The 20,436-nt window shown below is 42.1% G+C and overlaps 1 long non-coding RNA gene across 1 annotated transcript in view; it reads right to left on the reverse strand.

Moving 5' to 3' along the window:
- Positions 1-925: 925 nt before the first annotated feature.
- Positions 926-20,436, reverse strand: part of LOC123288995 (uncharacterized) — an 85,705-nt gene continuing 66,194 nt past the window's right edge. The window contains exon 3 of the long non-coding RNA XR_006532674.2: positions 926-1,095. This is a non-coding gene — a long non-coding RNA (uncharacterized lncRNA). The remainder of the gene's footprint in view (positions 1,096-20,436) is intronic.

Genomic DNA, 20,436 nt, shown 5'->3' on the forward strand with positions numbered 1-20,436 from the left:
GTTGGCTTTATTTTCTGCACGTGTGTCAGCCCCACTCCCCCTGAGGCTGGAGGGAAGGGAAGATGGGCTGTAGCCTGCCCTACCTCATCAGTAAGTCACCAGGCTGGTGGGGGAGGAAACATTTATGAAATCCGGGGAGATCTTCCATCTGCAAGAACTTCCCCGAGGCCCAGCGACTGAAATCCCTTTAAGTCTTATAAACACAGTCACCTTCTAAAGCCCACTGATGAATGCAGATACCCAGGGAAGGGGCCGCATGTCAGGCCACTATTAGATGCTGTTATGCAGAAAAGGAATCAGTGCACAAGGAAAAGCGTGCACACCTGGAGTTCCCAGATGAGGGTTTGAATTCTAGCTTACCAGTTATTAGCTGTAAAGCTTTGGGCAAGTTACTGAACCTCTCTGAGCTCCAGTTTCCCTTGAAACCCCTACATTGTAGGATTGTTGTGTGGGTTAGTTAAAGGAGATAATGTATACAAAGTTTCAAACATACAAAAAGACTAGGTAATTTTTATTAGTTGTTATTCTTTTGTCAGGTCAAAGTAAGAGCTGATCTCAAGGCCTGGAGAGCAGATATGCTGGCAGGAGTTAGGGGTTTAGGAAGAGGAACAGGGGTACAAGGAAAGTTTAAAAGGCAGAAGGAAGGGGGCTGGCCCCATGGCCTAGTGGTTAAGTTCAGCACGCTTTGCTTTGGCAGCCCAGGTTCATTTCCCAGGGACAGACCTATACCACTTGCTCACAGCCATGCTGTGGCGGCAACCCACATACAAAAGAGAGGAAGATTGGACAATCTTCCTTAAGCAAAAAGAGGAATATTGGCAATAGATGTTAGCTCAAGGCGAATCTTCCTCAGAAAAATAAAATAAAATAAAATAAAAGGCAGAAGGAAGCCAAAGTAGATGTCTCCAGCTCATGGAAGTCCAGACAAAGCAAGAAACCTCAAGATGCATGTTCATATATTCAGAATTCTTTTCCTGTTGTGTGTTTGCAGGGTGTGCAATGGGGTGTATGTGTGAAGTTTGCGGTGTTAAAGCTATAGCTCACCTTTATATCCCAGATGCCAGAAAACTTGCGAAGTCCCCTGGAGGCAGGACACTGAAGGCAAAATGAGATTGAAAACAATATTAGTTGGAGAGATCAGGAAAAATGAGGAAGATTATAAGACTTCCCAATTCAGGACCCCACCCTGTGAGAAACACCAAGCAAATCTGTGCACATCCACAGAGGAGTGAGTGGCTGAAGAGTCCCTGGAAAGGAGTGGAATAAATATGGGATAATCCGCTAGAAAAAGAGAAACACAAAGGGAATTTGACCTCTATCTTTGGAACACTCAGAGACTGTCTGGGGAACTAGGAGCAGCTGGCTGATTTATGATATGTGGACCAAGAAGGTAAACCTAGGAGCAGGGGGTTTTAAAGAGTCCATGAATGCCCTAATATTGTATCCTCACAGTGTGTGTGTATGTGTGTGTGTGTGCACTGTACATATTGTGCATCTTTTAGAGAAAAAGAATCCATAACTTTCCTCAGATTCTCATGACCACAAAACACTTAAGAATCCCTGATACAAATAATACCAGCCAATATTTATCAAGCAATTACTAAGTACCAAGCACTGGGCTAAGCCCTTTACGTAAGTCATCGAATCCTCAGAAGAACCCTCAAGGGGCAGTACAACTGACCGTGAACTCAGGCTTTGGAGCCAGCCTGCCTTAGCTTATATCCCAATTCTGTCACTGGCTAGCTACACGACTTTTGGTAACTCACTTTTTCAGTTCCCCAGTTTGAAAAATGGGGACAATAACCTCATTGGTTGTTGTGAGGATTAGATTAGTTAGCATATGTAAAGCTCTTAGAACAGCATATGACAAATAATATACTTTATAACTGTTGTCTATTCAGTGGCGTGCTCGTAAATGTCTTAAAACCAGCTCTTGAAGGAAACAAATAAAGCTCTAACTGTAGTATTTGACAACTTCTGGGGTATAAATATTCCCACCTTGGCTAATTTCAAGCTGCCAAAGTAAAGTCAACCAGCTCACAATATTCCTAAAAATTTAACCGTCAGCTTTCATGAGATGATATAAGCCAGCTCCAGCACATCACTTTATTAAAGTTTTCTCCCTCCTTCTCTCTGTGTCTCTGTCACTCTCTTTCTCATTAAGTGCTGAATGGAGATGGCCAACAGATGTCTCCCTGGTTCCTTGAAGGAGTGGAGTTCATGTAGAATTGAGAGAAGCAAAGTGCATATTCTGACGCAGAAGATAGGTTAGAGAAAGGGAGTTTAAGAGAGGCTGGCAAGAGAATGGAATCTGTTTGGGTCAAGGAGTGTTTCTACAAATGGTGGGCATGCTCTTGCTTGGGCTAAAAGGGAGTCAGCAGCTCTCATATATGGAGTGCTGGTTACATGCAAGTTGATTGCCTTCATTCCTTCATTTAATCCTCACAACAGCCCTTTGAGCCAGGTGGTACCAAGTGGTACTTGCCCCAGGTTCGCCAAGAAGGGAAACGGGGGTCTGAGACGTTAAACATCAGCCCAAAGAGGTAAGGCAGAATGCGCAGGAGCGGAGAGTGGAGCCCAGGTCTGTGCAACTCTAAAGTCCACACTCTTCCCACTTCTCTGTGCTGTTGCTTCAGCAACAGAGAAACATCTAGGGAAGGCCACTGGGGTCTACGTAAGGGTGGAAAGGGGCATCTGTGAAACTGTCTTTGGGTAAATTCTAAAGTAGAGCCCCAACTTTCACAATCTTTCCAGCAGCTGCTCCAGAAAGCCCCTCCATAATGCATCCTTCAAGCTGCTCCAGGAACAGAAGGCTCCCCCAAATCTCTGGGACCTGCTGCTGCTGCTACAATGGGGTTTCTCCAATGGTGCTTCCCTGGGACTACCGATATCCCCGCCCTTATCCACTAGGGTCCTTCCCACAGAGTAAGTTCAAGCACCCAACTTGAGGCCATTTAGGGAGACTGTGCCCATGGAGTCATACAGTCACGTGACCTAAGAAGACATGCAAAAATGCTAAGCCTTCCACCATCCCTGATGGGCATTCTCTTTTTATTCCTCTAGAGAAGCCATACAGGGTACACTTAGGATGATAGTTTCAGGAATTAGATTGTTCAGTTCCAATCATGGCTCTGCCATTTGTTAATGATGTGACTTTGGGCAGTTTACATAAAATCTATGTGCTTCAGTTTCTTCATCTGAAAAATGGAGATGATACAGGGTCTCCTTCAAAGCATTGCTGTGAAGATTCAATAAAATAATATTGAAAAAGGGCCTTAGAGGGGGCTTAAAGTAATATTATAAACATATTATACACTCCAGAAATGTTAACTACTATAGCCTGCCCATAGATCCATCTTCCAAATGCAATTTTTAGGAACTTATTGGACCCCCTCTTCCCATTCTAGATCTCTGGTCCTAGGACTCCTTGACTTGCTTTAATTTTCAAAAACCAGTGGTTCCTAATCTTTTGAAAAAATACGGATCCATTTGGAAAGTGACAGCCTCTTTCCAGTGAAATATACATGTGCCTATTTTACATATATTTTCAGGGGAGTACTTGACCCCCTGAAGCCCATCGTAGCCACGCCCACCAGACTAAAATTCTCTGCCTCCCATCTAAGTTTGTCTATCCTTGATTTGGCTCCCAGAACCTTGCCTCTTCCTGCTCCATTTCTATTTCCCCCCCCCATTTTCTCTGATTCTTTCTATCTGCAAGTGTTTTTCAGCCTCCTCTTCTTGCCTGCCTCCAATCCCTTAGTAACTAACATAGCGCTTCATCCAATAGAAATCCCCATAACCACTAAGAATCAAAATAATTGGGTCCCTACTTTCAAGTGTACATTGACAGGGCTGGAGAGAATTGTAATATTGTACAGAGAAAATCCTGAAATATCTTCCTGTCTAACAACCACAATTTCTCCAACTCCAATTACACAATACTATATCCACTTTTGCCATTTCTGAAGTCACCCCTCAGTTCATGATAATACTTCGGTACAGGGCAATCTTAATACTGTAGCATCCCATCTGTCATGAGAATAAGTCCGTAATATATATCTTCCAAAGGCAACACTTCACTGAGATCTAGGCTGAAATTCAGCAGGTCCCCAGAGACAAGGCACTGTCTTTAGTAGTGGACAGCATATTTAATGAGCAGAAACACTGTGGCCTTTTTCATGTCATGCACAACTCTACACATTATATGTGTGACCTTAGGCACACTCTTAAGCCCCTCTGCCTCGCCTTACTCATCTGTAAAATGGAAATAAGAATGGGAGTGAGGGTGGTGGTGAGGACTAAATCAGGGAGCCTATGTTTATCCCCTAGGAGTCATTCATCACTTCAACAGTCATATGGAGAACTTGCTATGAGTTGTCCATCATGGAGAAACCGAGAATTCAACTGTGAGGCAGACATAGCGCTTGCCCTCAACTTGCTCACAGTGCTTTGGGGGAAATAGATGTCAGCAACTCTGCATTAAAAGAATACACATGATGCTCTAGGAACCCAGAGAAGGGACACTTAGAAAAATGCTTAGCATACAGTAGCTACTGAGCAAATGTGAGTTCTCTTCCCCCCTTTGCTGACAGATAGACCCTCCTGTAACCAAATCAATAATCTTTTTACAGGTCATGCTCCAGACGGTGAGTTCTCGGTAATGCCTGTCTTCTCAGACACCAGCAGGTGTCGTCTCCCATCATCCACCCAAAATGCAGGGGGAGAAATACCCAAAGCTTCATTAGGCCAAGGACAGAGAGCCATTTAGACCAAATGAGTTGAGCCCAACTGTTCACTCCATTTGCTAGAGCACTCGCTGTTCTTATCTTGTGGCCAGGAGAGCAATAAGAAAGAAAGCAGCCAGGAAAATTAATCAGGACCCAGAGAATTTTAATAAAATGTTATTAGAAGTCAGCGCAAACTGTGGGAAGAAGAGGAGGTGCAGCCTCTGGGGCACCTGTTCCTGTTTTAATTGGATGACTCAGGTCTAGCCAGTCCAAAAACAATGCCCCACTGATTCCTGAGCTTTGCTTGCTGGCCTCATTTGCTCACAGCAGAATCACATTTCTTAGCTCTTCTCCTTCAGCCCTCACCCCACTTTTATTAGGAACCCCTTGCACTCCATTCCAGAGGCCCCAAATTATAGCACATTTGTGGCACTTTCTATTGCAGACAGAAATCAAAGAACCAGGCTTTTGGTTCCAGTTTCTGCCACTAACCCAACACGGAAGCTTGCCCAAAATCTACCCTCCTCACTAAGTCTCAGTTTTCTCATCTGTAAAATGGGGACATTGGAATAGATTTTTCATTATCTCTATTGGTTTTCTAGTATTCTTGGTTCTAAAAAGTGCACACATACCCCATGATTTGCAATAAAAGAGTTTTAATAACAGCTGCACCCCTACCTGGCATTACAAGACAGGATCGTCTTGCTTTGTTCTTTTCTGCTCCCAGTGAAAATTCAAACCTGAATAAAGGAGTTGGCTTCCTTGTCAGCTGATATGAAGTAGCTTTCTCTGCATCTTCCTGCTCATCTTTCCACTGGGTTCAGAGATAGCAACAGCCCAGCCTGCCCTCACCTGTTTTGCTGGACCAGTTCCTTACGATGGTGTAGTGCATTGTTATAAAGGCTTCCCCTTCCATTATCTTACATGACTTTCTCAAAATTTCTGTGAGGTAGGTAGAATGGATATTATCCCCATTTTATTATAAGGAAACCAATGATGAGAAAATTGAATTGAATTGCTAAGATTGTGCATCAATAAAGTGATAGTCTAGACTCAGACTCCAGTCTTCCAACCACTACTCTTTCTGCTAAATTACGACACCCTGCTCAGACAACACCAAGAATGTTCCAAAACTAACATTCTAACAACCTAAGATGATGAAAGGGCGATACTACTTTAAAGATTACTAATGAATTCAGACTAAAACAATAATTGAGTAATGGATGCAAACACAGGAAGGCCAAAGGCCAGATAAGTGAGGAAGGGAAACAAAGAGTGATTTTTCTTTGGCTTCACCAAAGAAAATGACACCAACTCTAATGGAAGTGGATCAGCTCCTTGGCAAAAGGAAAAAATATTGCAAACACGGCTTTGAGATTAAATTTTTCAGAAACAGCAACGTAAGGATTTTTTCCTCTTCTTTTAGTTTTTTATTTGCTCTATTATTAATATTCTGTATGTCATAGTTACAAAAAAAACCCCTTCTACTGCATAGTGAAAATAAATTGGTAACGTCAGCACTTTTTCTTCACAGCTGGGTCCCAGGTTGATACTGTTTTTCTCCCATAAAACCATAATCTCATAAAATTTAAGGTTATTAAGTTGCAGGTGAATAATTCATGAGGCAATTATGAAACATTTATGATGGAATATTATGAGTTTCCAAATAGAAGAAAACATTTGGGGTAGCCAAATTGACAAACTTTGGTAGCTGTGCTTAGATCTCCCTTGAGGGATCTATGTGGGCCTTCGCTGCTGCCTTGGACATTCAGAGATGGGCAAAAGTCCCTCCAAGAGGTGTCTGGAACACATACCAACAACTCAGCCAGCTGGTGTCATGATCCACTGCAAGAGACATAAGTACTTCCTGAGATCAATAGTAATGGTGAGAAGAACAAAGGTTTGTGGAGGGCAGACTCTGTGCCAGGCTCTGTGACAACCACTTCACATGTATTATGTCTCTAATCCTCACGATGGTCCTCTGAAATCAATGCTATCCTTACCAACCCCATTATTTAGACCAGGAAACTGACACTCAACAAGTTCAATAACTTGCCAAAGATCATATATCCAGCAAGAGGCAGAGCAGGGGTTTCAACCCAGGCAGTCTAAGCCTTAAGTTGCCACCCTTAACATCCCTGATGTACTGCTAGACAAGACAATGGCTGGAGCATGATGAATTGTGGCCTCGTTAATGTATCATTTATACATGGTGTGTCCTGTTCTTCAAAGCACTTTCACCTGCATTATTCCATCCTCACAAGGCTTCAGTGACATTATTGTTGGACAGATGTTATTATCTCCATTTTGCAGATGAGTAAACTGAGGTCCAGAAAGGTTCAATGACCTGGTCAAGTCACATAACAAGTTAGTAGAAGAACCACAACTGGAACTTCAAGGTTTCATCATAACTAAGTATCCACTACAAAATAGCAGAATTGGAAGTTTCTTTGCTAGACCCTTTATCTAACGCAGCATCTCGGAAGATAGACCGCCAGCCTCTGCTTGAGCCTCCCCCAGGGATAAGGAGCTCCCTGCTTAGTGCAAAAGCCCCTTGCACTGCTGTAAAATTCTCAAAGTTTTTCTTTATCCTAAACCAGTTTTTGCCTCCTCACAACTGATTACTGTTTTATCTGGAAGGATATAATTCTTCTGCTTTCTCCCTTTAACAGTCACATGCCCTCTCCTCATCATGGGTTCTTCCCCCATCACTTTCAGCTTATCATCCCCCCACCCCCAGGATCTTCAATGATTCTTTATAGCCCGTGTGTTTTTAGCCTATCTCCTTTCTTGTCTCTCTTCCTAGAAGTACCCTACTATGTTAATACCTCCTTCCAAACAAAACTGAACCCCATCCCATCTCCAGGGACATCTGTTTGGAGTTAAGCACCCCCTTCTTCCTACAAGGAGCTGTAACCAGCTCTCCCCTTGTTGATATCAGTGAATCTGGCTGAGACCCCATTAACTATTGTCATAATGCATTTGTATGAACCTGCTACCCCACCCCAAAACTTTTTCAGTTGAACTGCTTTCAAACTAAGTTGCCTTTGTCACATCTCCCCTCCATGCACATTCCCTTTATCTCCTGCAGCATATGGTAACTTCAAAACATCTTTCAGTGCAGGCAGAAATAGCATTCCCAACACTGTCCCATTTATCTGGATTTTCTCTCCCATGCTGAGCAGTGAGCATGGCCTGAGCCTCTGAGGATGCCCGAAGTGGTCCAAGGAAATGGAGGAAGAAGTGCCTACTTGGGTACAGGATGAACCGTCCTCTGTTATAACTCTGTTCTGCTAGATTCTCAACATGATGCAGCTGTGTTTCAGGGACCAGTATCTGACCCTTGCCTTCCTGCTACAGTGGTGATCCATCTACTCTTCAGAATTAAGAGAGACCTTAGACATCCTATCCAAATCCCTATCTTACACGAAGTTGAGGCCCAGAGAAGAGGAAGGACCTGCCCAGTAGGTGTTAAGTGTGGGACTCAAGCCCAGGCCTCATGACTCCAAGCCCCTCTTTACTGCATTTGAATCTTCGAGCTCATTTGGTCCAACACTTCATTTATAGTTGAGCAAACTGGGGCACAATGAGGGACACTCACCAGCTCAAGGGTACTTGGAACAAGGACTAGACCCAGATTTTTATTACTAATGTTTTTCATAATGTCAAATGGAAGTGTTATCTCCCGCATTTCTGTGCTGGGCGAGGGCATCCAGCCCATGTCACAGACAACACCATCCACATCATTTGACTTCTTCTTTGAATACCACAAGCATTTTGCAGTGAGAACTGGTCTCATGTTGACTATTACCTTATTGCTAAATATTCCCCAATAAAAACAGACAAGCTTGATTCTCTAGGTCACCCTGAGGTCCTCATTAAACGACAACATCTAGGAGGAGAATTTCAACTGGAGGTGGAAATGACAGGGAAATCCAAATGCACTTACGTCGGCGACTCTTGCCTGCCCATCAATGGTGTTGACCTAAGAATTCACTCACGCGCAAGTTCCACGCTGAAAGCCAAAAGATAAGAACTCTACAAACACCCTTATCACGAAAGCTGCTGTAACATCACTCACCTGTGAGTGTTCTGCAAAAACTACTCAATTGCCAAAATTCTTCAAGCAAAATTCTATCACCCACTCTCTTAAGACAGTACAGTGTTACCAACCTTCTGTCATGGACCCTCATTTTTCTGGCTTTTTCTGCCTGGATGTGAGGCTAATCACTATCTCCAGACAAACTTGCATCCCCATGCATGGGAGTTAGTCACAAAACACTGTCGAATAAGCAAAGAAGGATGAACAGGTGTCAGCGGGGGAGACTTGATGCAGGAGAGGCTTAGGGTGGTAACCCACCCAGGCACGTGTCTTAAACTATATTCCTCTCACCTAGATTGTGCATGACTCATCTTTTTTTAAAAGCAAAGTTTTTAAAAAGATGCTGCTTTCTTTCACATTTTTAAGGTCGAGGAAAAACCTTTAATTATCCACATAAAAATATTACTATTTCCATTTGGCATGATTTGAGTGGGGGCTGATGGAGTTCTAAGAGAGGGAAGCCCACCTCCGCCTCCCTCATGGCCGTTGTCATGGACTGACAATTCAGACAAGGAAAAAGAGGGAAAAAATGGAGCCAGGTGGCCAGTCAGTCCTGGGATTTGCCTTGAAGGGTCTCCGCTCTGGACTTTTCAGCCAGCCTCCTGCACCATCTGCAGGCACTGCAATTCCCCACGGGCGGACAACAGGAGGGGACATGTGGATTCCAAGCAGGTGAGCTTGTCTCAAGAGCTTTGGCAGTAAAGCTTGGGTTAAACAAAACCACCTGAGCCTGCAGTGCAAGGTTTGATTACCCAGGCAGCACCTCTGAAGGATTAAGAGTGCTCTCCCATGGGGATAGCAGAATCTTGATGGAAATCCAAGTTGCTATATTTGCATCCCTAGAGAGAACCTGGAGCCTTCAAATTTCCCAAATGGTGAGCTGCTATCGCTCTAAGAATCCAGCTCATCTCAACAGTTCTGAGCACAGGGATACTGCCAGCATAGATTCTTCTCTACCAGTCCTTCCCCCACCCCTAATGGGGGTCTGAAGCGTGGAATCTCACATTAGCACAGAAGTTACAGCACACCTCCCTCAATTGCTTCTGATTTTCAATTACATTGGTATAATGTACTTAAAATCTGTCTTTTATTTGGAAAGATAAACACAGCAGTTTGGTAATTTCATTGCTCTGTCAATTTGCAAAGAAAATTCTATTTAAACTCAATGACTGGCCCACTGCCACCATCCCAGCCAGTGGCAAGCTGCTGTCTAAAGGGACAAGAGAAGTGCCAGCTGAGTCTCTTGGGTGGATCATGCAGCTGGCAGGAAATCTCCCCTCATCCCCCAAACTGTCCCCTGAGATGTTCCAGGAGTTTTCTCAGTGTCTAAAGCCTAGACTTACAAAGAAAGATGGATTTTTTTTCTTGTTTTCTCCAGCTGGTTTGCATATAGCTAATATTGTTAGATATCTGTGACATGCCTGGCACTATGGTATTTTTTACACACTAACTCATTTGATTCTCATGGCAATCCTTTGAAAAGGCTGTTATTATCTTCCATCTGATAGATGAGAAACTACAAACAGAAATTAAATGACATGAGCAAATTCTCACATTTTGTTGTCCCAATGCAGTCTCAGGGTTTTCTGCCCATAGCTGACATGTCTAACCATGATTGTAAACTGACTTTTACTCCTCCCACCTCTAACCTACCAGGAACACAGTAGACACTCAGTAAATGTTTGTTCAGGAAATGAATGAGTGAATGGTCTCAAACTTTATCCTATTGTTGGCCATAGTCTGACCCTTATCACAGCACTGACTAAACCCTAATCCAGATCACGTACTTCATCTAAATCTCAGCTTTAGACTGACCCTCCAAGTGAGGTTATTATACACTGACCACCTGATTCCAGTCAGAGGCTGACTCTTCGCCATCCTATGTGCTTCTGTGACCCCATCCAGCCAAAAACCCTTCTTTCAGCTCCTAAAACTCAAGCTTGTTCCTCCCACAGCGCCTTTGCATTTGCTGTGCCTTCTACCTGAACCATATCCCTGCCCCTTTTCACATAAGTATCAGTTTGGTCATCATTTCCAGTGGATGCTTTCCTGACCTTCTGGTCTGGGTCAGATTGCATTAGTAAACACTCCTACAGAACAATATCTCTTCTCCATCACAACCCTTATCTACATCCGTTATCATCTAGCCACTTTTGTGCTCATTTGTTTAATGTTTGTCTCCGCTGCCAGACTGTATGTTCCAGGAGGGCAGGGAGTGTATCTATTTCAGGACAATAAACCCCAGTGTCCAGAGGAGTACCTGGCTCATGTTAATAAACATTTGTCAAGGAATGTCTGGACCATATCCTAATCACAGCCACGGGCCTTTAACCCTGGCCACGAATTGGAACCTTACACAGTTCAACACTATCAAATCAGCGTGTTGGACAATTACAGCGAAAGGTAAGAAACGATGAAAGAATAATTCAAGGCGTAGGTCCTCCTGATATTGATTCATCTTCCTAAGTGAAAAACAACACATTATTATTAGATTAAAAAATTGGAACTTCAACTCATGTATTGACAAAACACGAGAGATGTTTTCATGGGTTTGCCATATTTCTCATCCTTTAAATTTCTTCCTCACTCTTCTTACACAATATCAAAAGGACTTACAGTGAGTAAAGATATGATTACTATACATTTAAAGGAAATTCCACTATATCAAATTCTAAGGGATAGTTCACATTATTTTATTCACCAAAATTTTGTTGTGGAAGATATATATTAGGTCTCATTAAGCCATTCATCCTGGCTGGAAATAGATGCACTCTACAGAAATTTTCATTACAACATAATCTTTTGAAATAAGACTTAATACGTAAATCATTTAAGGAGAAGATAAGCTGGGGGAAATGATTGTGCAATGTTTATACTTGCAGTGCTGAATTAATTGCTTAATACATCAAGTATTTGCTGGATGTCCGCTCTGTGCCTAGCACTAGGCTGTGTTATTGAAAAGCAATCCCTTTCTCAGCAAAGCACTTTGGTGTGGTTACGGGACTCTGTATAAAGCAAGGAAATGAGAGCCCAAAGAGGCTTAGTTGCTTGCTCAAAAGTCACATGTACAGGGCAAATGCCAGAAGTAGAAGGCTGCTTTCCCAGCAGGCCCTCTCCACTTGACAGAGAGGCCTCCGGAGATTTAGGGTGGCATGAAGGTGAATCTCCAACTGGGGTTGGGCTTTAGGCCATAGCCTGAATCAGGGATCATGCTACTGGAGCCAGAGATTCACCTTGCGAGGACAGCAACACTCTCTGGTTTATAAGGAAAGCAAATTATTAGGTGTTACCTTACTTTTTACCAGATAAAATAGAACACCAGGGAATAGGGTTGCCATTGGTTCAACAAAGAGAAGTAGTGTGACATGGTAGAAGTAGGACCAATTAGGAGTCAGGGAATTTGCATTTCTATGTCTGGGCCCTGCCTTTCTTGGGTCTCTACTACCTCTCTGAGACAGCACTTCTGTGGGCCCTGGTGTCTCCAACTGTGAACCCAATCGGTTAGACTGCATCAGTGATTCTCAACCTTGTTTGCATGTTGGAATCACCTGGGGAACTATAGAAAAAACACTGACGGCAGGGCCAGCCTGGTGGCATAGTGGTTAAGTTAGCATGCTCCACTTTGGCAAGTCTGGGGTTCGCAGGTTCAGATCCTGGGAGCAAATCTATCACCCTGTTCATCAAGCCATGCTGTGGCAGCATCCCACATACAAAATAGAGGAAGATTGGCACAGATGTTAGCTCAGGAACAATCTTCCCCACCAAATAAAAAAACGCTGATGGCCTGGCCCCCATCCCAGAGACTCTGATGACATTTGTGTCTGGTAGGCCCTCCAGCACTGGGAGTTTTAAAATCTCCCCAGATAATTATAATTATTAGAATTGCGGCAGCCAAGTTTGAAAAGAACTGGGCTAAGAAGTCTTGAGGGCTTCTTTCCGCCACAATATGCCTTAATTTTACAACGTAAGACAGTAGTTCTCAAACTTAAATATGCATAAGAATCACCTGGGAAACCTGTTTTAAAAATACATTTATGAGGGGTCCATCTGTAGAGATGCCAATTCAGCAGGTTTGAGATGAGGCCAAGGAATCTGCATTTTACAGCACCCCAGGTCCTAGGAGTACACTGTGAGACACACTAATCTAAGGATTAGCTGACAGCCAGGACTCCATTTCTCATCATCATCATAATCATCAAACAGGCTTTCAGACCAAGGCTCACAGCTAGGAGATAGGGTGGTAAGGCAGAGCTGTCCAACCACCAGAATCAGCCTCATGACTTGGCCTATCGTGGGGCTGACAGATGGCAGAGGGAGGGCCCCTTGGTTTTCAGAGGAAATAACATGGTGCTGCTGTATGCCACTGTGGAGGCAGAGACAGGTCGAAGATGGATAGTCCACAATGCTGCTGAAACTCACCATCAACTGAGCATCTTGTGACATCAGCAGCGACGCCATTGGCCATTATCAAATCACCCAGGGTGCCCAAGATTGATTTCCAGCTGTAGAAATGATGCCTACCATCTCTAGGTGCATAGGCAGGAAACAAGCTCCAAACCTGACTGTAATTTAGCATTCATTTGCATTTTTAAATTAGTTAGGCTGTGGACCGTTGCAAAGCAATGACAGAGAATTTTTATAATAATTAGCCTTGGGATGGGGGAAGGGAGGTAGGGAATGGCTCTGCCTCAATATTTCACTGCAAGGAAAAACACAATTCAGCATCTCAGGTCACCAGACCTCATTATGATTTCCTGGCGCCCACTGACCCTGTGGACCATGGCAGCTTCTCCAAAATCTCAGCTGAACATTCTTGTCTGTGTCTGTCCTCCTTTTCTCAGGCTAACTCCACCCTCCCCCCTACTCTCTCCTACACAGCCCAACTAGCGTTTCCTTATGTTGGCTGAATGCCACCACATTCCCTTTTGTTCATTCTCTTTATGGCTGAATTCAGCTCCACTCTGTACAAATACTCAGTATATATCAACAGCATGATGTGCCTGCTAAAAATAACTGACATTGATAGAGCTCTTCCTAGTTTACAAACAACATTTCCATCCATTATCTCAAATGAGTCTCCTCCCATTCTCTAGGGGGTAACCAGGGTAGCAGTTATAGTCCCGGATTTTATAGATAAGAAAACTGAGGCTTGGGGAGATCTAGTGACTTGCCCAACATTACACAGCTGCTAAATGGCTTTGCCATGACTGGGATGGAATCTTTGAACTCCAAAATCTATACCGAGTTGCTTCAATCTCAAGATGCATTAGAAGGGTTATAGAGCTCACAATAAAGAAGAGTAAAGTGCCACTGCTCTCTTCACAGTTCAACTCACTCAAACAAAGCTACGAACTCGCCTCTGAGCACCATGCTTCAAGAGGAGTTTTGAGAAGGAAATTGCTAACTGGAAGAGCAAAGGAGATTTTTAGGAATTGTCATGCAAGGAATGACAGAAACCGTGACTGTTGAATCTGGAGAATACACACAAGGCTGGTAAAAGTTATCTTCAAGTAACTGAAGGGTATTCATGGGAAAGAGAAGGCACACCTGTCCTGTTGGCCACAAAGGAATTATTAGGAAGCAAATTTCAAGTTGGTACAAGCAAATCATGACTGCACAGTGGCTTAGGACTCTGGAATCAAACTGCCTAGGTTCAATACCCAGATCCACTACTTCCAAGAATGAGATTTGGGTCAAATTTGTAATTTCTAATCCCCAAACTACTTGTCTATACAAAAGAAATAATGATGGCCACCTCAGAGGACTATTGGTAACACCAAATAACCTAATGCAAACAAAGCCATCAACGCTTAATAAATGTTCCATGCTTAATGGTTATGATTATATCTTTGTTTTGTATACCAATAAAAGAGCTTTATACTCACTTAACCCAGAAAATTGAATAAGCAAATTTTGGGTTGCCATATAGAGTTGAAGAATAGTTCCAAAATAGAGTAAGGCAAGAGGAAAGAACAAATAATTCTGCCCTGACATAAGGGACTCTTGCAAATAGTTAGCAGCTCATTAATTCCTTTCAGTAAGGTGGTTTCTGGAGACAAATCAATGAAGTAAGTCATGTTAGTTTGAGTGACACATGCCCCAAGCTGGAGAGAAATTGCACGCTGTGACTACTTCTATACAACATCGTATTGGCCCTGGTTATTGTAATAAAACAAACAAAGAAAAGGCATAAAAATAGGAAAAATATATGTAAAAAATCCAAAAACTACAGATAAACTTTGAATTAATAAGTAAATTAAGCAAGGGCACTAAATACAAGGTCAATCTACAAAAATTAGCTATATTTTCATTTATTGGAAACATTGGAACTTAGAAAAATAAAATTTAAAAGAGTATATAATTTAAAATAGTATATAATTTACAATGTCATCAAAAATCACCAAATTTCTAGGAATAAATGTTATAAAAGATGTATAAACCTCTATACTAAGAGCTACAAAGCATTATTGAGAAAAACAAAAGAAGACCTAAATAGAGAAATATGTCCACGGATTAGACACATTGGCATGTTGTAAATATGTCACTTCTTCCCAAATTGACCTACAAATTCTAAGTAACACCATTCAAAATATCATCAGATTTTTTAATACTAATTGACTGGCTAATTTTAAAATTTATGTGGGAATTTAAAGTGCCAAAACCAGCCAAGGAAATCTTGAAGAAGAACAAAGCTGCAGGTACACTACCATATTTTGAGATCTATTATAAAGAGATATATATACTAATAAAATTTATACATTTAAAGGTCTATTATAAAGCTATGCACACACACACATACGCTCATATATACTATAATTTTGTTTCTGTTCTATCTTTTGTTTTATAGTTTTTAGTGTAGTGGCTTATGCATCTTTTGTTACATTTAGTCCTAGAAATTTGATGTGTTTTGATGCTGTCATAAATAATATACTCTTTTAATATATACATAATGATTTCTGTGCACAATATTTATGCAAGAAAATAGCAAACATAGATGATAATGATGACACTGAAGTTTAGTGGGTAAAGGATTTTTTTAATTAAAAAATAAAAGGTAGGTCAATTAGACATTCATATAGGGAAAAAGCAAACCTTGATCCCCACTTATACATACCATACTCACACACACAATCATTTCTAGATAGATTTAAGATCTAAAAGTAGGAAAAAAGGAACAAAAAAGCTTAGAGAAAAAAATTTATAAAAACATCTTTATAATTTTGAAGATGGCAAAAATTTCTAAACAGGATTCATAAAGTACTAACCATGAAGGAAAACTAATAAATTGGAATATATTAAGTTTAGAAATCTCTGTTCATCAAACAAAAACCCTTAAGGGAAAAGGCAATCCATGGAGTAAGAGATGGTACTCGGAAGACACATATCTGATGAAAGACTCATACCCAGGACACATAAAGCACTTGTACAAATAAATAAAAACAGACAGATAATCCAACAGGAAAAAAGGCAAAAGACTAAAACAAGCCCATTACAAAAGAGGATTTCTGAGTGGCAACTAAATTTAAGAAACAGGGCTCTCTCTCTTAGTCATTAAGGAAATGCTTTTAAACTATAATGAGATTCCACCATACACCCACCAAAAGTACTAAGAAGAAAAAAAAATCAGCATCGACAACAATCCAAGTATTGATGAGGATATTCAGCAGCAATTGGAATTCTCAAACACTCCTGATAGGAGTATCTATTCGTATAAATACGCTGGAAAATGATTAGGCAGCATGTACCATATGACCCCACAATGTCATACTTGGGTGTTACCTCAACAGAAATGGGTACATATGTTAACCAACAAACATGTATAAGGATGTTCGTAGCAGCATTATGCATAAGAGCTCCAGCCTGGAAATCCCAAATTCCCGTCAACAGAGTTGTGTATTGTGGTACAATACACAAAATGGGATTCAGCAGGAAGAAGAAACAAACTATGACTATCTGCAATGTCAGAGTTGAATTTCACAAACGTAATTGGAGCCGAATGCTTACTTTTGTACTTATATTAAACTCAAAAAAAAAACTGAAACTAATCTATAATGTGAGAAATCGGGATAGAAAAGAGCACGGGGAGTGCTTCTGGGGTGTTGGTAGTTCATGTTATGTTTCTTGATTTGGGTGTAGTTATAAGGGTATGTTGACGTTGTAAAAGTCATCAAGCTATACACTTAGACTGTTGGTATTTTTCTATATGAATGTCATAATTCAATAAAAAGTTCAAAAGCAAGTACAAAAGCTTGAAGTAGGGAATACCTTCTTGGCTGGGACATGAGGTGCCTGAACAGTAGTAGAGGTAGATACAACAAGAAGAATTAGTTGGGACCATATTGACAATGACTCCAAATGCCAGGATTAGAGGTCTGGGGGGATGTGGTAAACTCCTTAAACAAAGGGCCACATGGTAAGTATTTTAGGTTTCATAGTCCACAAGCTCTCTGTCGAAACCACTCAACTCTGACATTGTAGCATGAAAGAAGCCATAGATAATATGTAAATAGATGAGTGTGGCTCTTCCAGAAAAACTTATTAAAAAACAGAGGGTGGGCCAGACTACCTACTGCTTCTCTACGGTGAGAGCCATAGAATGTTTTTGAGCATTTAGGGACATGGTGAGGGCTGTGCTTCAGGAAAATCATTCTGACGGCAGATATAGAATAGAGTGATGAGTGAGACCTCTGCATTCATCCAGAAAGACGTACTGGGGCAGAAGACTGAACACAAGGAGTACTTTTTTCTTTTCAGTCTTTTGTATACTTCCAAAGCTGCTGTCTCACTCCCAAGGATGAATTGGGATGGAGGGCACGAATCCTACCACCACCTCCACCCCCATCCCACCAGCACAGATACACAAAGAAAAGTCATGATTTTGGTTGGGTAGAAAACTGATTGGGCTGCTTTTTGTAGGCATGGTGCTCTCAGAGAAACACACAGCCTTCATACCACTTTTTGAGGGATCTCTCCCCAGCTATCTGTACCTCTCTCTGTTTTCTCTTCCTCTGGCATGGTAGCCAGGTCTTAGCTTTATTAAGCCTGGAATAGCTCAAGGAGCTAATGGGAGCAAGATGCCATCTTTCCATCTCTCTCTCTTTCTGCTCCTTTCTCCCTGCTATCTACAGGTGTTAAGCATGCAAGCCAGCCCTACAGGTAGATAGAGGAAGAGTCACCTGACCCAAACCGCTAGCAACGGAGAAAATGGAAAAGGACATGTATCCCTCTCTTTCTTCTTGCCTCTCTTCTTGTGTGCTTCCTGCCCCTTCCTCCTCGACTCTCTTACCCCACCGCATCCACCCCTACAATTGAATTAATTAGACTGAGAGCAAAAGAGAGGAGAGAGAACAAACCACTCCTGGAATCTTAGTTCCCCTGAAATTCTCATAGCTCCTGAAATTGAAGAAGGAAAGACATGTACGCAGCCTCCCGTCAGAGCCATTTTCCCACAGGCACTTCCTCGCCACCCCTCCTTCCTCCAGGCAGAAATATTCACCTTGTTAATCATTCTACCTGCATCAGAAAACATTACCTCCACGACCGCAAAATAGCAGCCTCATTACTGAAACCACAGCCTGCAGTCAGATGAATTTCCCTAAAGGCCCCCAAACCTTTCCCATTTTATTACCATGTCACTCCTCATTTTAACACATATTAATCACAAAGATACATTTTTCTTGGGCTATGGATTTAAGTAGCCCTTTCTAAGCACTTGGTAAAGGTTGGTTCAGGGGAGGAGGAAAAAAGAATGATTAAATTTGCAAAGTCGACTTTCTAGCCCAATTTGTATACACAGAAAGAAGGGACTGTCTGGCTTGTTTTGCAGACTTCAAAAATATGTTAGGGACTCACTCCTTTTGCGGGTAGGAGGCTGCAAAGCATACTGAATGAGGGGCTGGGGTGAAAATCACCCTGATTGAAAGCACGGCTTCATTACTTACTAGCTGTGTGAACTTGGACAAATGGACTCACCTTTCTGACTCTCAGTTTCCTCATCTATACAATGAGAATACTTCCTTCCAAGGTGGCTGTGGGGCTTAACATGGAATCCAGTGCTCAGCCCACAGGAAGTGGTCAGTATACACTAGCCAGTGTTTTTCTTCTTTTCCCTTGGTTAAAGGAACCACACTAAGAACCCCATCTCACTTCCTAAGAACAGGACCACCCAAGCTGTTTTCCTCCCTCTTTCCTGCTGCTTACAAAGAGGGACTAGTGTTTGCCCTTGTATCTTGGTTTTGTTTTGTTTCAGGATTCTCTGAAATCTTTAAAGGGAAAAACAAACTGTTTTCTCTATTTCTCTTAGTGTTTAATGGACTTCTCCCTCAGTTTTTGCTATTTCAGAAATGGGACTCTTTCATCGTTGTAGGGTAGAGAAGATAAGTTATTCTTTAGGGTCAGACTATCCGTGGCAAGGAAGAAAACTGAAGTGCATTCTCTTGTACAGAGAGAGCTTTGGTGGGGCTTGGGGTCTGTTTCTTCTGGAGTGGGTCTGGGCTGCATGGATTCAAACCCACTTTCTCACGCCAGCCCCTATCCCCTCTTCTTAACTAAAAATCTGCAATGCCAGAGACCTGAGACACAACTGTGGACTATGACACAAGGAAAGCTCATTAACTTTTATGAGGATGACAAGCATTATTCTGGCCTCGTAGGGGCTGAGCTCAAAGTATGAAGTCCACAAGCATCGCTAAGGATGGCAGTCAGGCTCAGTGTCAGGGAGTCTGAATTCTACACTCAGATCTGCCACCAAATGACTCTGGGACAATGTCCAAGTCACACTCCATCACTTGGCCTCAGATTTCTTGAGTATTAAATGAGGACATTAGATTGGAGGCCCTCTGAGGCCCCTTTTGGCCCAAAGATTGTGTGTCTACACTAGTGGATCTAATACTTGTATGAAAGTTGTTAACCCTTGCTCTTCAAAGTAAGTTATTTAGTAAGCATAATCATATTATATTGAAAAGAGAGACCTCGGTCCATGTTGGGACATTTCTGTCAATATCAGTTAGATTCTTTACCAGCAACAGATGCTACTCTAACTCTTGCATAGAAAAAGGAAGTTAGATGGAACAGCACAGAGTAGTGCTCGGAATTAAAGGAAGATGAGTGAATATCATAAATGTCATGGCTTTGTGAAGTCAGGACAGAAGGAGGGTCTAGAGTCTTCCATAGATGGAATTTGTAGATGTTGCTTTTCTTACACAGCCTTAGGATGACTTGGCTCCAGCATCTTGCCTCTCTTACATGTTTCCATCAAGATTGTGGTAAAGGTTCAAGGGTCCTGTGATTGCAACCCCACCAAAGCCACATGGAGTGAGAGGAGGGCAGTTCTCCAGGCGTAGACAAAGGGGAGTTCCTATGCAGCCTGATGTCCCCTGGGGAAATTCACCTTCCACCAAGAAGGCATGGTCTTTGTGGGGTTTTGTCTGTCACTTAACGGAAAAGGAAAAGGATTAGGGTTTGTGCTGTCAAGCTTGAAATAGTCAGGTCTCATGGTATGAGCAGATTTGCCTGTGTAGTTTCTGCAAATAGAGCTTTTAACCCGAGCCAGGCCCTCTGTTTGGCCCTTGACTTTCAAACTTCTGAGAGACAGGCATTATGAACCCC

Source organism: Equus asinus, chromosome 9, assembly GCF_041296235.1.
Source record: "Equus asinus isolate D_3611 breed Donkey chromosome 9, EquAss-T2T_v2, whole genome shotgun sequence".
NCBI lineage: Eukaryota > Metazoa > Chordata > Mammalia > Perissodactyla > Equidae > Equus > Equus asinus.